Raw genomic sequence first — 20,000 nt, forward strand, 5'->3', positions numbered from 1 at the left:
TTTTGGGGAACCTATAGGTCTTTAGCTGGGCCTTCCTGGTCCTAGCTTAGTTGGAGAAGGGGCTGGGTGCTGATCGTATGTATATATGGTCAGTCTCTAGGGCGCAACCTCACCATCCATGTGAGCTAAAAATGGGGTTGTTTTGGAGAGCCTATAGGTCTTTAGCTGGCCCTTTCTGGTTCTAGCTTGGGTGGAAAGGGGGCTTGGGTGCTGATCATATCTATATATGGTCAGTCTCTAAGGGTGCAACCTCACCATCGTAGTGAGTTAAGGATGGGTTGTTTTGGGGATCCTATAGGTCTTTAGCTGGCCATTCCTGGTCATAGCGTGGTGAAGAGCGGGCTTGGGTGCTGATCATATGTATATATGGTCAGACTCTAGGGCGCATCCTCAGCATCCTTTTGAGCTAAGGATGAGGGTGTTTTGGGGAGCCTATAGGTCTTTAGCTGGTCCTTTATGGTTCTAGCTTGGGATGGACCAAGGGGCTTGGGTGCTGATCATATGTACTGTATATATATTGGTGTGCTACTTTTATAAGCACACATTGAGTATGTGTTGTTTCAGATGTGTGTAACTGGATAACAGAATACATCTTATTAGCTTTAAAGTATTTATTCTATAAAAACAACAGAGTTAAACATCTCCATCACTGGAGGAAGCTGGGTTGGTCAGATGACCAATTCTGGTGAAGTATAGATATGAACTGACTAACTTATCGATATCACAGATATCGTATGCTTAGTTTATATAAGTTTCGTCATAAACTCGGAAGACACCTGCATCCGGTGACGTCACAAACTTTCACACGCTGAGACAATGTGTTGACAGTTCAGAAAAATGTCACATTGTCGAGGTTGCATTGTACGTCCTGTTTATGATTTGAATGACTACAGCAAGTCCCACGGCTAGCACCTTCCTCCAACATGACATATTACGTCATGTGTTTTAAACATGTAATATTAACTATTCTAATTATTACATAAGCTCGGCCAGCTATCTCAATTTTTTCACAAAAATTTAACAACAAGCCAAAACATGGTTACTAGGTGTGACTGGACATATGTATTATTCTTTGTTTAACTTTAGCCATAATCAACCGAGGACGAATGTCCAAATAGGCACATTAAAAAATAATAACAATAATGCATATGAAAAAGATATTACCAAAGCAAAAAGAAAAATGCATGATAAAATAAAGATCACATATATGGTACATTGCTAGCAAATGATTATATGGTACCAAAAAAAAACTACTGACTTACATATGATTCGGTAACTTGTTAAAGAATAATTGTTACCTTTGTCAGAAACATATTAACATAATACTCAATTTTTTAGTGCACAAACACGAATTCCTGGTACGTACACGTACCACGGTTCCGTACATATATATATATATATATATATATTTATATATAGGGCTGATATATTTTATTAGATGCCCATAGATTCTGTTATATATTTTTTTTTCTCTTTTCTTTTTAACATTCCGGCTTATATATTTTTATTAGATGCCGAGAGAAAAAATGATTTATATTTTTTTTTTTTTAAATGTTGTTTTAAATGTATTTTTAACAATGCAAATGTAGAAAATTTCTTCAATTACATATTACTAGCGTACTAACAGCTTTTCTTACAAACACTTCCCGACAATTTACTCCTTTAGCGAATGAGGTGGCCACTCAAACGGCTTTGAACTGAATCAAGTATGGAGTATTGTCGGGACAGGCGAAACGTTCCTTTGTAGCTGCATGCTGTGCCGTAACCTACGCCAAACAAGGATGTTCACGGCGATAAATATCACCACTATGAACGCCAGACCTGCTAGTAGTATGGGGGGAAGGATTTCCTTATAAGTCGGTGACAGGTGGTCCCTTTCGGTAAGCTTCATCAACCGCTTTGCCACATGTCTGTTATACGGGAGAGGGAGTGCTGGCATTGTAGAGGTCCACGTGAAGTTCGCGAAGTAGGCTCGTTCTCTGATGAGTGTCTGTAGACCAGTCACCATGGAATTAGGGGAAGTCCCGATACAACCATCTGCTGCGACGAAGATGTGTGTGAAGGACGTGGATCCGTCAGGGCATGATACATTGAAGCCGTCCTTGTCGTATCGTATCCACGAGCCATTGTTCAGTCTGCAATTGAACTCATTATTGTCAAAGGGATAAAGCTTATCCAGACAATTTTCACTTGTATGGGAGAGAGCACCGTCTAGCACTATACCTAACTCGCATGAATCCATTAAGTTTTTATGGAATTCAAATGAGTCAGCTGTACATATTTTTCTATCCATTGCGTCTGAACAGTGAGTTAATTGATTTAAGTCTTTAATGACCGTATATGTTTCCTTGTCTGGGGAAATCAATACGTGTCCTGTCAAACTGGATATTACTGGATTTGAGTGATTCGTCATGAAAGTCGGAAATGGTGATATCCTGTAAGATTGCCAGGCATCAGAAGAATCAAAGGGAATTGTAATCATAATCTTGTTATTATCTACGTTTACTGTAATTAGGCTGTAATAAAATTCTAACCTATGTTCGTCTAACAAAGGAACATAGCCTAGTTTATCCCTTCCGTTCTCCAGAATTAACTTTAAGTAACTTATAGGCAACAAATGGGGCGACAATACACCTTTAGTTGCTAACGTGATAGCTTCTACATAATCCTTGGATTTCTCAATGAAATGTGCAATTCTGTTATGTATGTGATCTATCTTTGAATCATAATACGTTAATGTTGCCAACAAATCCTGTACTTCCATAATCTGAACGATATTATTTGAATGTTCATTTACTAAATCCATAATTTTATTGATTGAAGCTAACTGATTCCTTAGTTCTGACATAATCAATTCATCTTCATGAGTCAAGAACTCAATTTTCTTATTTTGATTACTAATTTTAAGACGATTGGAAATTCCTAAACCTAAACTTGCAACAGACCCAAAGATGCTTAATGCAGCATAAATAAACGGATTCCGTCTTTCTTTATGTTCGTGTCCTACAGTCCACATCAAAAGGTCATAAGCCAAAGATCCTGTCTCGTCAGTCTTATTTTTCAAGTCATCAGATAGCATCTCTGCAATTTTTAATGTTGATCCAAGCAAACTCTCTGTAGTCAAATGAAAATATCTTCTATGCAACTCATCCAATGAGGCAGAAAACCTTGAAATGGCAGTTCTTAAGCTAGTGACATCATTCTCTTGAAGAAAAATTGCTTGCATATTCACTTCTACAATTACGTTGGTTGATGTAATAAAAATATCTTCTTGTCTTTCAACTATAGTGCCATATTTAAAATTTATACTTTTAGTTTTAGAGCTCATCCCACACGAGAAAAATGTCTGAGCGAACAATATCACTCCCAACAACAAAAAATTCATCTTGGAAACCTGTAACGAGAAAAATATATGTAATTACTCCTGTATTAAAAAGAAAACTTTTAATCACATAAAATAAAAAAAAAATTTCCCTCACTTCTTTTCCTCTCTTTTCTTTTTAATTTCTTATGTGAGCCAATGGTACTATTCTCTCATCCGTGGGTTGGGAAACGTTTTGAACTCTAAACCTATTGGCCGTTAATGTTTCCAAAATGTTAAATGGGCCTTCAATCTTAGGTGTTAGTTTATAATTGAGCCCTTTCCGTACATTGATTTGAATATATACGTTATCACCCACGGCATATGTTTTAGTTGGTTTCGCTGTTTTATCATGATTCCTTTTCATTATGATTTGTGATTCTTCTAAATTCTTTCGAAGGATATCATATCGACTTATACTTGCATTTATACATTCTTTTAAAGGATTTGATAGATTAGTTGTAGGCGTTAATACATGGAAAGGCGTTCTAACTGGGGTACCATACAATGCTTCATGCGGTGACATTTTAATTGATATATGATATGAATGATTCAGAGTACTCAGTGCCGCCGGTATTGCAATATCCCAGTTGGGGTCTGATCCCCCTAGTGTTACCCTCAATATATTCAATATCTTCCTATTTGCTCTTTCCACTAGCCCATTTGACTCTGGGTGATATATCATGGTATTTATTTTCTTTATGTTGAGGAATTCACACAATGGGGTAAGAAAGTGATTATTAAATTCACCACCCGAGTCTGAGATTATCATGTGTGGAATTCCATGTTTACAAATGTAACACTCGTAAAACTTCCTAGCGCATTCAATCGCAGTTTTAGTTTTAAGTGCTATTTGTTCTGTATATCGAGTTAAAGCATCTATAATTACTAAGAGGTGCTTATTTCCTCTGTCTGACTCGTAAAATCCTGTTAACAAATCTAAATGTATTCTTTCAAAGGGTTGATTGGGCACAGGATAAGCTCCTAGGCTGACAGGTGTTTTCGTATGCCCTTTGTTTTCCTGACATGTGCGACAATTAGCTATGTGTCTTTTTATATCTGTAAGCATTGTATGCCAATAAAACAATGATTTGGCTTTCTGTGACATTAATGAGAACCCCGGGTGTCCATGTAATGGATTTGAATGCAACCAATTCAGGACAGTGGAAATAAGTGAGATTGGTAATACTACCTGGTCGTTAGTTACATGTGGTATATTGCGGGTTTTCCTTGTCACAGTCCTACACAGAATATTATCTTTGATTATATAATTCTGCTGCTTATACTTTATATATTCCTTTTCCTTATGATTGCCTTTCAAAGCATTTATAATTGTTTCTATTTTCTGATCTTTTCTTTGCTCAGTCTGTAACAATTCAGCGCTCCAGCCTAAATCTTCTTGTTCAGATATTGTTTTTACAATAGGCATGGATGTTGATATATCTATTAATTCAGCTAAAGGCTCCGTACAAGATGACACGGGGTTGCGTGATAATGCATCCGCAATGATATTTGCTTTCCCAGGTAAATACCCGATTCTTGCGCCAAAATCTTGAATGATCAAATGCCACCGAGTTCGTTTAGGGCTGTGGTTGAAGCCTTTAAAGAACTCTGTTAGTGGTTTATGGTCAGTAAGAACCTTAACGGGATAACCGTAAATTATGAACTTAAAATGCACAAGCGAATTAACAATAGCTAGTCCTTCCTTGTCTATTTCTGCATACTTACTTTCGGAAGTTCTCAATTTTCGAGAATAGAAAGCTATCGGGAAAAATTGTTTATCATATTGCTGAAGCAATACCCCTCCTACTCCTAAGTCTGAGGCGTCTGTTGCAATGAAGAATTCCTTACCGAAGTCAGGAAATTTTAAGATAGGAGAACTACACAGTTCATCTTTCAAAGTATTAAACGCCTGTTGATGTTGCTCAGACCATATGAAATCTACGCCCTTCTTCGTAAGATCAGTTAAAGGAGCGGCTATTATTGAATAGTTGCGTATAAAACGCCTGTAATATCCACTACAACCCAGAAATTGCTGTATTCCCTTGACATTAGTAGGTATGGGAAAATTACGTATAGCCGACACCTTATCATGGACTACTTTAAGACCTTGGCTTGACACCATGAAACCCAAATATATTAATTCTGTTTTGAAAAATTCACACTTACTAATCTTTACCCTTAAGTTATGTTGTCTTAATCTCTGTAGTACTAGTTCTAACTTACGTAGATGTTCTTCTAAGGTGTTGGAAAAGATTACAAGATCATCCATATAGGCATGCAATATATCCCCTAACAAGTCTCCAAACACTATGTTAATCATTCTTGTAAATGTTATAGGAGCACAACGTAAACCAAAAGGCATCCGTAAAAATTCATAATGTCCCCTGGCTGTGCTGAAGGCTGTGTATGGGATACTATCTTCTTCTAATGATATCTGGTGAAAGCCTTTAAGTAAGTCCAAACTGGTAAAATATTTATTCTGACCTAACAAAGACAAAATATCGTCAGTACATGGCACTGGGAATCGATCAGGGATCGTTTCCTCGTTTAGACGACGAAAGTCGACGCAGATACGCCATGTTCGATCTTTTTTCGGTACAACTATTAAAGGAAAATTATAAGGGCTGTTTGATTTTCTAATGACTCCTTCCTCTAACATTTTACCTACTTCATCATTTATTTCATTCTGGAATTTCATAGGGAGTCTGTACGAGGGTACATAGATAATTTTCTGTTTGTCCTTTAACCTTATTTGATGCTTGATCACATCTGTTTTTCCTAAGGATCCATCCGTAGTGGAAAAAAACATCATGATATTTAGTTAAAATTTCAAAAATTTTCTGCTGAATTTCTTCGTCTTGAATGTCTTTATTGATTTTATTTTTAATAGATCGCAAAAGGGATTCATCCGCAACTGATTGAGAGTGATTGATTTCAGCAACGGTAAGAATACGATGTTTATAAACTTCTACATCCAAGATATGTTGATTTTTGTGAATGACTAAAGTGTTATTTAAATGATTACAGACTTCGATATTACATTGTTGATGTGAGCCTACTGTATAAATAGCTTGTGTGACAGACAATCCGTTAGTTTTCAAAGTATCGGAAAGGATTAATATTTCAGATCCCGGTAATGTTTTCTTTATTTGCACTATTAAATTCGAAGGTAGGTTTGGTTCGATAGATTGCGTGCAAGATGATATTACGGGTGAACGAGAATTCTGCTGGGTCGCGTATATTATTTCTTTATTAGTGAGACAAGTTATTGGTTCTTCAACGTACGTTACGGTTACATTTGTCGTCTCCTTTTTATCCAAAACTGATTTTAAGGTATTAGAAGACTTATAGAATTTCCCTTTGATATACACGCCGTGCTTGGTAGGAGCTAAGATAATGTTTTGATTTCCCATAGATGGGTATCCTATAATTACAGCTGGATACATATTAATGTTTTTTACAACAACAAATGTATCGGCAAACGTGCGATTACCGACTCTGAACTGAACATGAGTTATGCCTATGACATTTAATTCATTATTTCCTATACCCGAAAGTTTAATTCCGGATTTTTCAATCGGAAAGTTCGAAAACAACAAATGATATGTCTTCAAATCCATGATATTACGTGGACTACCAGAGTCAAAAAATAACGTAAAGGATTTGTGTTCTAAATTTACAGCATATAAGGTTGGCCGTAACTCATTTTGGCTTATTATTGTATGAATTCGTTGCAAATCTACGGGAGCATGCACTGTGTTACTTAATTCGGCCGTGTGTTTCATAGGAAAATCTATTGTCTCACAATTATCTGATAAAACATTAAATTGATTATTCAATACTATTGATGTTGACATGATTGACCTTGACCTAACATTACTCTCTTCCCCTCTAGAGTTAACTATGTGGTATTTGCTTTGCTCTGCACATTCTGAAAATTAGTCTGACCTTGCGAGGTCTGGTTTGACGACCCAGGCTCAGCGATATTTGAAGAAGTGTTTGTTTGTTTTGGACTCTGAACCGCATTGACATTTGGTTGTTTCTTCTTATTGTTAAAATGAGGATTTTTCTTTTTATTTCCATATGGAACTGACTGTGGAATTGACTGTGTATTTCTGGGATATTGTTGTGTCTTACGCGAGTAACATTGACTATATGAATGCGTTCCAGTGTTGTGAATCGAGCAAAATTTCGTTCTGCAGTCTGCGCTTAAGTGACCTTGACGTTTGCAGTTATAACACGTCATTCCCGCTACTGGACTGCTAACTACGTTCACTGTTTGTGGCTTTGTTTCATTCTTTGCAAAAACTTGAGTTAACACGGGATCGAGATCTGGACACTTGGACATGTGTTTCTTTATCTGTTTATAGACATCCAATTCCGTACTTGCAGGCGTTAACTTCTTATCAAAACACCGCACTAAAGCTTCAGGCAACATAAGTGTCATGCAAGTCAGATACATTAATCGTAAAAAATCTTTCACGGAGATGTTATCGTTAGTAACCCAAGTGGAATGACCTAAAATGTCCTGATATTCGTTAAGCCTATCAGCTATGAGAGCTGCTCTCTCAATAACATTAAGCCGATTCATAGTGGCTTGATTAAATGTATTTCGTAACGTTAATACTACATCCAAGGCTTCCTCACCCCCATAGATCGCGCGTAACCTAACTTTGAAATCATCCCAAGTAACTGCTTCTTGAAATGAAACACCTCTTAAATACGCACTCGCATCCCCCTTAGAAAAATCTATAAAACTTTTAGCTTCTTGTAATTGTACAAAAGGGTCTACGATTTGTTTGGCATTTAAATGGGCATCGACGGATGAAATCCATGACTCCACATTTTGTGGCAAGAACCCGTTGACTCGACCCTGAAAAGGAAGGATTGCTGACCTGGCATTTACAAGCGTCACAATTGGAGGACGATTAGTCTGGCCTACACCACTAGGTCCAGGGGAAGGGCTCACAGGGGGAGTCATGACTGCTGTATTTTTTTTCCTATCTCTTCGACCCCTTGCAATTCTATCAAAATATCTATATGAATACAGACGCCCACTACGTAAACGCATATGTATAACAAAATTCCCCAAACAATGTTACTAATCCCAAAACATTTCCCGAGAATTTCTGAAAGAAAAAGGAATTAGCACAAAGAAAGAAAAATTCTAAATGAGAATTCGGAGTTTCCTTTAACAAAGATTAGCAATTCACTCACCCCAGTAATAATCGACTAATGACTCGTGATAACTACACTTCACTGCCCAAACTGGAATGAATTCAAAAATTTGTACTTAACTTATATATGGGTCTGCGTGATGTCGACACGTCCTCTCTCTCTCTCTTGATGTTTTGTTAGCGATGTCTCGTTCGAGTTTCTTGTTGAATGTAGTGCTTCCTGGGTATTTTTTGCAATTGTTGAACGCCAGTCCTTGGGTTTCCTAGGATGTTGATTGAAGATTCATTTTGTATTCATAACATTCGTTAATGTTAACTGTTCCGTTGGACTATAATACTTAGTCAAAATTGTAGATTCATGTAGATAATGTTGAGTTCTTGAAGATCTTTCTCTGGTTTTACAGCTTTTATTTTGAAGTCTTGAAGATCTTTCTCTGGTTTTACAGCTTTTATTTTGAAGTCTTGAAGATCTTTCTCTGGTTTTACAGCTTTTATTTTGAAGTCTTGAAGATCTTTCTCTAATTCTTAGAGTTTAACCGCTGCCACCATTTATTGGTGTGCTACTTTTATAAGCACACATTGAGTATGTGTTGTTTCAGATGTGTGTAACTGGATAACAGAATACATCTTATTAGCTTTAAAGTATTTATTCTATAAAAACAACAGAGTTAAACATCTCCATCACTGGAGGAAGCTGGGTTGGTCAGATGACCAATTCTGGTGAAGTATAGATATGAACTGACTAACTTATCGATATCACAGATATCGTATGCTTAGTTTATATAAGTTTCGTCATAAACTCGGAAGACACCTGCATCCGGTGACGTCACAAACTTTCACACGCTGAGACAATGTGTTGACAGTTCAGAAAAATGTCACATTGTCGAGGTTGCATTGTACGTCCTGTTTATGATTTGAATGACTACAGCAAGTCCCACGGCTAGCACCTTCCTCCAACATGACATATTACGTCATGTGTTTTAAATATGTAATATTAACTATTCTAATTATTACATATATGGTCAGTCTCTTGGGCGCAACCTCACCTTTCTTGTGAGCTAAAAATGGGGTTGTTTTGGGGAGCCTATAGGTCTTTAGCTGGGCCTTTCTGGTCCTAGCTTGGGTGGAGAAGGGGCTTGGGTGCTAATCATATGTATATATGGTCAGTCTCTAGGGCGAATCATCACCATCCTTGTGAGCTAAGGATGGGGTTGTTTTGGGGAGCATGTAGGTTTTTAGCTGGGCCTTCCTGGTCCTAGCTTAGTTGGAGAAGGGGCTGGGTGCTGATCATATCTATATATGGTCAGTCTCTAGGGCGCAACCTCACCATCCTTGTGAGCTAAAGATGGGGTTGTTTTGGGGAACCTATAGGTCTTTAGCTGGCCCTTTCTGACCCTAGCTTGGGTGGAGAGGGGTCTTGGGTGCTGATCATATGTATATATAGTCATTCTCAAGGGCACAACCTCACCATCCTTGTGAGCTAAGTATGGGGGTGTTTTGGGTAGCCTAGGTCTTTAGCTGGGCCTTCCTAGTCCTAGCTTGGGTGGAGAGGGTGCTTCGGCGCTGATAATATGCATACAGTATATGGTCAGTCTCTAGGGCATTATCCCGCTAGGTAAGGCAATGTCACTGTCCCTTGCCTCTGCCATTCATGACCGACCTTTAAACCTTTTGAAATGGTTCAGTTTTACTTTTCATGGGTACATTGGATCTGATAGACTAGCCAGTACTGCGCAATACATGAAGTCATATGCTATGAGAGTTAGCTATAGAATTATATCACCATATAATTTTAATATTGGTTTATTTATGGGTATCTTTTTCATCCTCAGTATTGGTGTATTTATGGATATTTTTCATCCTCAATTCTAGGGGTACACAGAACTCTATAGAAATGCCCAAGGGGTACAGAGGAGCAAAAACGGTTAGTAACTCCTGCCTTAGAGATAAAAAAATGCTCATATTTAGAAATGAAATTTAATAAAAAACAAAAGTAATTATCCATTATAAACTTACTTAAACAGTAGCCTAAGACGTCTTTCAGTGGCCTATACATCCAGAGTATACAGTCTCGAAATATCCTTTCTGTGCTCTGGGGAATTTTCCTGAAAACCCCTGCCTTAGAGATAAAAGAATTTTCATATCATTTATAATTAAAATTGAATAAAATACATATATAATTATCCATTATAAACTTACTTAAACAGTAGCCCAAGACGTCTTACAGTTGCCTATACATCCAGAGTATACAGTCTCGAAATATCCTTTCTGTGCTCTGGGGAATTTTCCTGAAAACCCCTGCCTTAGAGATAAAAGAATTTTCATATCATTTATAATTAAAATTGAATAAAATACATATATAATTGTCCATTATAAACTTACTTAAACAGTAGCCTAAGACGTCTTTCAGTGGCCTATACATCCAGAGTATACAGTCTCGAAATATCCTTTCTGTGCTCTGGGGAATTTTCTCTGAAATAGAACGTGTAATAGACTTGGAGTCCTCCCTTGTAGTGAGATCACCCTCTTGGGAGGCCATAATGCAGCTACTTGGATCGTTTCGAGTTTATTGGGCGATGGGAAAACGGAAGAGCCGAGTTCATTATTGTTCCAGTAATGAAAAAAGGCCAGGAATTACTGTTCTTACTCGTAATGTTCACTTCTCTTTACTTCTTTTTAGTTGGTGTTTTCCCTTTTCTTTATTATTAGTTTGGGAGTTTTATTTTAATCGTTTATTACTTCTCTTTTAGTTTGTTTATTTCCTTATTTCCTTTTGTCTCTGAGCTATTTTTTCCATGTTGGAGTCCTTGGGTTTATAGCATCTTGCTTTTCCAACTAGGGTTGTAGCTTAGCTAATAATAATAATAATAATAAATAATAATAATGATAATAATGATAATAATGATAATAATTATATCATTAGTACCGTTATCATTATTGTTATTGCTCTTTATTATATAGGGCAGATTCTTAAAAGAATTTGATATGCATGCTATATGAAACTGATGAATTTATAAAACTAAACAATTTCCTATCATAGCTTAATGAGATTACGAAGCAATTAGCCTCTAAATTGCTTTTATTAGCAGCTCGTTATACCTAAGAAGTAATTAATCATATAGATTAAGCTTTTATATCAACCGCCATTTAATAACATCACGTTTCGTGTACTTTGAACCCCAAAAAGCATAATTAATCACGGCGAGACGTTAGAAATTAGCCTTTGAGGGATTCCGATTGGGGAAATGTCGTAATTACCCTTTTTAGGAAGCGAATTGTGGGTTTGAGACACCAGTAGATAATTAGTGCCCTGAGAATATATCCTTAGGAGTCTTTCTATCTCTTCCTTTCTCTTTCATTACATAATGAAATGGTTAAATCAATGCTACTTCATTGATGATGAGAGAGAGAGAGAGAGAGAGAGAGAGAGAGAGAGAGAGTGCTTCAACTGTTACAGTAAGTTCATCTACCAACTTCACCTTAGAAGATCCAGTACATTCAAGGAGAGAGAGAGAGAGAGAGAGAGAGAGAGAGAGAGAGAGAGCTTTAACTGTTACAGTAAGTTCATCTACCAACTTCACCTTAGAAGATCCAATACATTCAAGGAGAGAGAGAGAGAGAGAGAGAGAGAGAGAGAGAGAGAGAGAGAGCTTTAACTGTTACAGTAAGTTCATCTACCAACTTCACCTTAGAAGATCCAATACATTCAAGGGGAGAGAGAGAGAGAGAGAGAGAGAGAGAGAGGTGTGCTTCAACTGTTATAGTAAGTTCATATACCATCTTCACCTTAGAAGATCCAATACATTCAAGGAGAGAGAGAGAGAGAGAGAGAGAGAGAGAGAGAGCTTTAACTGTTACAGTAAGTTCATCTACCAACTTCACCTTAGAAGATCCAATACATTCAAGGAGAGAGAGAGAGAGAGAGAGAGAGAGAGAGAGAGTGTTTCACCTGTTACAGTAGTTCATATACCAATTTTACCTTAGCAGATCTGATCTATTCAAGGAGAGAGAGAGAGAGAGAGAGAGAGAGAGAGAGAGAGAGAGAGAGACAGTTTAAATACATCCTCTCCGTTTTACCTTCAATGTTGCCTTTCAATTTTAAAGGTAAAAAGGTTAAAGTACTCGCCAGAAGCCATTTTTTTGATCGGAAACAAACTTAATTTATTCTATCTTTTGTTAATATCGTCTTTGGAGAACACGTGACTTAAACTGACTCTTAACAATTTTATAAACGTCGTTATATTCAATTTATTAATGTAACTTCAAAAAGTTAGACTAATTCTAGATTTAATGTAACAAAGAGTTAGACAAAATCTTGATTTGATGTAGCAAAAAGTTAGACAAAATCTAGATTTAATATAGCAAAAAGTTAGACAAAATCTAGATTAAATGTAGCAAAACTTTAGACAAAATCTAGATATAGTGTAGTAAAAAGATAGACAAAATCTAGATTTAAAGTAGGAAAAAGTTAGACAAAATTTAGATTTAATGTAGCAGAAAGTTAGACAAAATCTAGATTTAATATAGCAAAAAGTTAGACAAAATCTAGATTAAATGTAGCAAAACGTTAGACAAAATCTAGATATAGTGTAGTAAAAAGATAGACAAAATCTAGATTTAAAGTAGGAAAAAGTTAGACAAAATTTAGATTTAATGTAGCAGAAAGTTAGACAAAATCTAGATTTAATCTAGCAGAAAGTTAGGCAAAATCTAGATTTAATCTAGAAAAATGTAAGACAAAATCTAGATTTTTTGTAGCAAAAAGTTAGACAAAATTTAGATTTAATGTAGCAAAAAAAGACAAAATCTATATTTTTTTAAACAAAAAGTTAGACAAAATGTAGATTTAATGTAACAAAAAGTTAGACAAAATCTAGATTTAATGTAGCAAAAAGTTAGACAAAATCTAGTTTTAATGTAGCAAAAAGGTAGACAAAATCTAGTTTTAATGTAGCAAAAAGTTTAGACAGAATCTAGATTTAATGTAGCAAAAAGTTAGACAAAATCTAGATTTAATGTAGCAAAAAGTTAGACAAAATCTAGATTTAATGTAGCAAAAAGTTAGACAAAATATAGATTTTTTTTACCAAAAAGTTAGACAAAATCTAGATTTAATGTAGCAAAAAGATAGACAAAATCTAGATTTAAAGTAGCAAAAAGATAGACAAAATCTAGATGTAATATAGCAAAAAGATAGACAAAATCTAGATTTAATCTAGCAAAAAAAGACAAAATCTAGATTTTTTTTAACAAAAGGTTAGACAAAATCTAGAATTAATGTAGCAAAAAGATAGACAAAATCTAGATTTAATGTAGCAAAAAGATAGACAAAATCTAGATTTAAAGTAGCAAAAAGATAGACAAAATCTAGATGTAATATAGCAAAAAGATAGACAAAATCTAGATTTAATCTAGCAAAAAAAGACAAAATCTAGATTTTTTTTAACAAAAGGTTAGACAAAATCTAGAATTAATGTAGCAAAAAGATAGACAAAATCTAGATTTAATGTAGCAAAAAGATAGACAAAATCTAGATTTAATGTAGCAAAAAGATAGACAAAATCTAGATTTAATGAAGCAAAAAGTTAGACAAAATCTAGATTTGACGTACTTGACCTTCCTCAGCTTTTTTGAAAAGATAAATCAAAATGTCTCTTCCTTGATTTCAAGTAACTTCTTGAATTGTTTCTTTTTTGATATTCTTAAATTTTAGAATAATTTCAGAATAAATTCTTAAATAATTTAGAATAATTTTAGAATAATTATTATGGCTCTGAGAAAATCGAAAATATCCCAACCTTTCCTAAACGAAAACTAACATATCTAAACTTGTCAAAAAACAGTCCGTATGTCATGACTACTTAAAGGTTTAAAGGCCGCTCATGAAGGGACAGTGACATATCCTAGCAAGCAGGACAATGCTCTAGAGACTGACCATATATACAATCAGCGACCAAGCCCCCTTTTCACCCAAGCTGGACCAGGGATGGCCAGGCAATGGTTGCTGATGACTCAACAGATAAACCTATAGGGTCTCCCAAACCGCAGATCTTTATCTTACAAGGACTTTGAGGTTGCAGATACTAAAGGAGCTAATGAGTTTGAGTGGGATTCAAACCTCCGTCTGGCGATCACCAGGCTGAGATGTTACCAATAGGCCACAACAACTCTACGCTACTCCATATAAAGCATTAGAATAAAAGAAAAGTTTAATATAAAATACAATGGCAGGAAATGCAGTTAAAAATTTGACTTGAAAATACAAAAACCAAAAAAATTCAAATTTAATTAAACCAACAATCATGTGGAGAAAACAAAACTGAAAAATGTAAAGAAAATATCCAATAAACAGAGTAATAAGAAAACACACCAATTAGAAAAAAAAAAACGCGAAGGGAGAAAAACGCCCCAAAAGACTTAAGTAGCGGAATGACTTTTGAAGAGAGAAACAAAGGAAATGAAAGGAAACGAACAATTAAAAGAATGCTAAACAATATCCGTTTAGCGACCAAGAAACAATATCCGCTTAGCGACCGAGAGAGGAATTTCTTAATGAAGGAATGAGATTCAAGGAAGACTTAAAAGTTTTGGGATGGGATTAACATCGCTTTAATGTATGTGGGGTTTGCTCATTTTGTTTTCATGACTTTTCTGTATGAAGAAAATCATTATTTATGGGTATGATACAGAGAAACAGACAAACATATACATATATACTGTATACACATACATATTTATACATATATATACATACTACTGCACTGTATTTGATCAATGGCTACTTTCCTCTTGGTAAGGGTAGAAGAGACTCCTTAGCTACGGTAAGCAACTCTTTTAGGAGGACACTCCAAAATCAAACCATTGTCCTCTATAATTAGTAGGTTGGCCAGGGCACCAGCCACCCATTGAGATACTACCGCTAGAGAGTTATGGGGACCTTTGACTGGCCAGACAGGACTACATTAGATCTTTCTCTCTGGTTACGGTTCGCTTTCCCTTTGCCTACACATACACCGAATAGTCTGGCCTATTCCTTACATATTCTCCTCTGGCCTCATACACCTGACAACACTGAGATTACCCAACAATTCTTCTTCGCTCAAGGGGTTAACTACAGCACTGTATTTGGTCAGTGGCTACTTTCCTCTTGGTAAGGGTAGAAGAGGCTCTTTAGCTATGATAAGCAGCTCCTTTTAGGAGGACACTACAAAATCAAACCATTGTTCTCTAGTCTTGGGTAGTGCCAAAGCCTCTAAACTATCGTCTTCCACTGTCTTGGGTTAGTTTTCTTGCTTGAGGGTAGGCTTGGGTACACTGTTCTTAATTATCTTCCTTTTGTTTTTTAAAGTTTTTTTTTATATTTTGTATATAAATGATTTATTCTAATATTGTTACTATTCTTAAAATATCTTATTTCAATTATTAGTTACTTCTCTTGTAGTTTATTTATTGCCTTATTTCCTTTCTTCACTGGGCTATTTTCTCTGTTGGAGCCCGTAGGCTTATAGAGTCTTGCTTTTCCAAATGGGGTTGTAGCTTAGCAAGTAATAACAATAAAGATATAAGTAGATATATATATATATATATATAATGTGTGTGTATGTGAGTGCATATAATGTATGTGAATGTATACATGTATATATATATATATATATATGTGTGTGTGTGTGTATCTATCTATCTATCTATCTATCTATCTATATATATAGATAGATAGATAGATAGATAGATATAATGACAAACTCAAACCACTAATAAAGTCAATTGCTTAATCAACAAAGGCTGAAATGATTATCCGGGATAAGGTAATCTTCGCGGCCAAAATGAGATTTCGGTGGACGGATCATTTGCATATATATACTTACTTAACCCGGAATACTATCTCTGATTGAGCATTACTGACTTCTTAAAAGTTCCATTAATGCTAAATGAAGGGCAATGTATGCATAATTACATTTATTGCGTATAATCACGCCGTTTTGTACATGGGAGTCTTAGATAAATATATACTTATAAATATAAATGGCTATGTGGTATGTCACTGCTGTTACAAGTTACGTGGGCCGGGGTTCGATTCCCGGCCGGTCAGAAGCTATTGTCTTTGAGTTGTTTCGCCTGGGGCTCTGATCCCGAGGTCAGTAAGAGAATCCAGACATTAATGTATCAAAATATATGGTTTATTTGAATATGAAAAGCACGTCTAAATGTGCAAAATTGATCATATATATATATATATATATATTATATGTATATATATATTATATGTATATATTATATATATATATATATATATGTATATATATAAATATAAATATAAATACATATATATAAATATATATGTAAATATATATATATATATATATATACATATATATATATATACATAATATATATATATATATATATATAAATGAATATATATATATAAATAAATATATACATACATATATATATATGTATATATATATATATATATGTATATATATATATATATATATATACATATATATATATATATATATATATATTTCCCAATAAAAAAGCCAATTTCTCATTCCAGTGAGAAACTTGGAAGAAATTGATTGATAGATGTAAAGAATCTGGCTTCACTTGGTCTTCGCATTGATTATAAGACCCAATTGTAAAAAAAAACAATAATATGAACACATTTTTTTATACTCTTATCATATATAAAGAAACTGATGTCACTTGGGCTTCAAACTGATTAGAAAACCCATTGGTTAAGACGGTATAAGAACACATTCTATATTTTCTTATCTCTGGAAGGATAGCAGAGTGAACGCATAGTCGAGACCACATTTTGATTATCTGGAGAAAAGAATTTATAGAATGGAGTTGTTAGGGCTGAAAAAGACAACCATTTCCAATTATGACTATCAGCGTGTCTGCCTTCCAATCTGTTTATCAGTCCCCTTTTACTCTTCGTTATTTTTTCATGAGCCGGTCTCTCTCTCTCTCTCTGTTTTACCCCACACCTCCATATCAAAAACGTCATGAGCCCCCCCCTCCCCCCCCCCTCTCTCTCTCTCTCTCTCTCTCTCTCTCTCTCTCTCTCTCTCTCTCCCTCTCTCTCTCTCTCTCTGTTTTACCCCACACTTCCATATCAAAAACGTCATGACCCTCTCTCTCTCTCTCTCTCTCTCTCTCTCTCTCTCTCTCTCTCTTTTCGGCCTTCCGCTGCCTTATCATCTTCATCTCGACGCATTAGTCTGTTAATTTTTTTTCTATAGTGACTGTATCCTTGTGTCATTTCATCTTTGTACCTCACTTTTTGGGCGGTCTTTATCTCAGTATCCTTATTCTGTTTGCTAGAGACTCTCTCTCTCTCTCTCCCTCTCTCTCTCTCTCTCTTCTCTCTCTCTCTCTCTCTCTTTCATCCACGTTCCTTTATGCCCATAAGGACATCTGCCTGCCAATCAATGTTCTGTTTATCAACCTGTCCCCTTTGTCGTTTTTAATATGAGCCCATCTCTCTCTCTCTCTCTCTCTCTCTCTCTCTCTCTCTCTGTCTGTTTTCACCCACTTTCAATTTTCATCTATGTCCATCAGTGTATCTACCTGCCAATCAATGTTCAGTTTATTAATCTCTTTGTCCCCCTTCGTCATGTTTTCATGAGCGTCTCTCTCTCTCTCTCTCTCTCTCTCTCTCTCTCTCTCTCATATGGAATAAACTTCCAGCGGATGTAGTAAACAGTACTACGGTAAACGAGTTGAAGAATAAGTTAGACAAGATCACAAAAACTAAATAAGTTCTGATCAAATCGCTCAACCTTAGAGCAAATGGAGTCACCCCTGATAGACTAAAATAACTTTGAGACATTCAAAATCTCTCTCTCTCTCTCTCTCTCTCTCATGGAACGGACTTCCAGCGGATCAAATCCTTCTACCCAAGCGCTAATGGACACTTCCCGGATGGACTAAAATATCTTTGAGACATCCGAAATCCTTCTTGTAACTCTCTCTCTCTCTCTCTCTCTCTCTCTCTCTCTCTCTCATGGAACACACTTCCAGCGGATCAAATCGCTCTACCCAAGAGCAAATGGAGTCTCACCGGATGGACTAAAAAATCTTTGAGGCATTCAAAATCCGCCACCCCCCCTCTCTCTCTCTCTCTCTCTCTCTCTCTCTCTCTCTCTCTATCTCTCTCTCTCAGTATACATATGTCTCCTAAATCTATGCCTTTCCCTACTCTCTCTGCTGCGTAGTTAGCAATTTCCCCTCAGCAATATCTCTGGGGAAATGCTCCCGAAAGTGGTGCTCTTCGGTCACCAAAGTTACTTAGGGAACCTTTTTCTTTTTTTCTATTTTACGAATCCATACCAAACGTCAATGACTTTCTTCCCACTTTATGGACTTCGATGTCTTTATTAATATTGAATATATTTAATGTTATGTTCATAAAAAAGGTATGGATAATGATTTAATGAATTTTTTTCTTCTATGTATTTTGTATATAATCGGTTTGAAATGTTGGGTATTTATTTCAATTGGGATCCTGATAATATTAATTATTATTATTATTATTATTATTATTATTATTATTGTAGTTATTTTGTTAGGATGAAAGACTTCTGGTATTTTTTGTATCACTACGGGTGTGATGGCCAATGCGGTAACGTCCCTGACTGGTGAACGCTAGACTGGGGTTCAAGTCCCACTCAAACTCGATAGCTCCTTTGGTCGCTGCAACCTCATCATCCTTGTGAGCTAAGGATGGGTTGTTTTTGGGAGCTTATAGGTCTCTCTGCTAAGTTATCAGTAGCCATTGCCCTGGCCCTCCTTGGTCCTAGCTTGGGTGGAGAGGGGGCTTGGGCGCTGATCATATGTATGTATGGTCAGTCTCTAGGGCATTGTCCTGCTTGATAGGGCAATGTCACTGTACCCCTTGCCTCTGCCGATCATGAGCGACCTTTAAACCTTTGAAATACTCCCCACAAACAATAAGTATAGAAAAACTTTGAACGTTCGGAATTTAATATTCTCAGTCTTGTTCACTATCTTCAATGCTGTTTGACCTTTAATATAGACTGAGGCATCATCATCCACACAATAATGGGTCGAGTTCTGTAATAAAAACCAAGATCCGGTAAAATAATTATTCAACTCAACATTATACATTATGGACTTGAATATACACATTAATTACATTGAGTGTCTATGATTATATCAGTAGTGAGTCTCAGTGGGTTTTTTTAATACAAGAGACTTAAATGCGTGATTGTAACCTTTGATAGTGTTGTAACATTCCCGATGATTTCAGTCATAATGAATAGATTATTAATGAGTATTGATACTAAAGATGGGTTTTAATTAAAACGTAGAATGTTTTGATAGAAAGTCAATATGTATGATTGCTGAAATACAGATTTCTTATACTGCATATAAGCAAAGGTATATATATATATATATATATATTTGAATATATATTATATACATAT

The sequence above is a fragment of the Palaemon carinicauda genome, chromosome 39 (genome assembly GCF_036898095.1).
Source record: "Palaemon carinicauda isolate YSFRI2023 chromosome 39, ASM3689809v2, whole genome shotgun sequence".
In the NCBI taxonomy this organism is placed as follows: domain Eukaryota; kingdom Metazoa; phylum Arthropoda; class Malacostraca; order Decapoda; family Palaemonidae; genus Palaemon; species Palaemon carinicauda.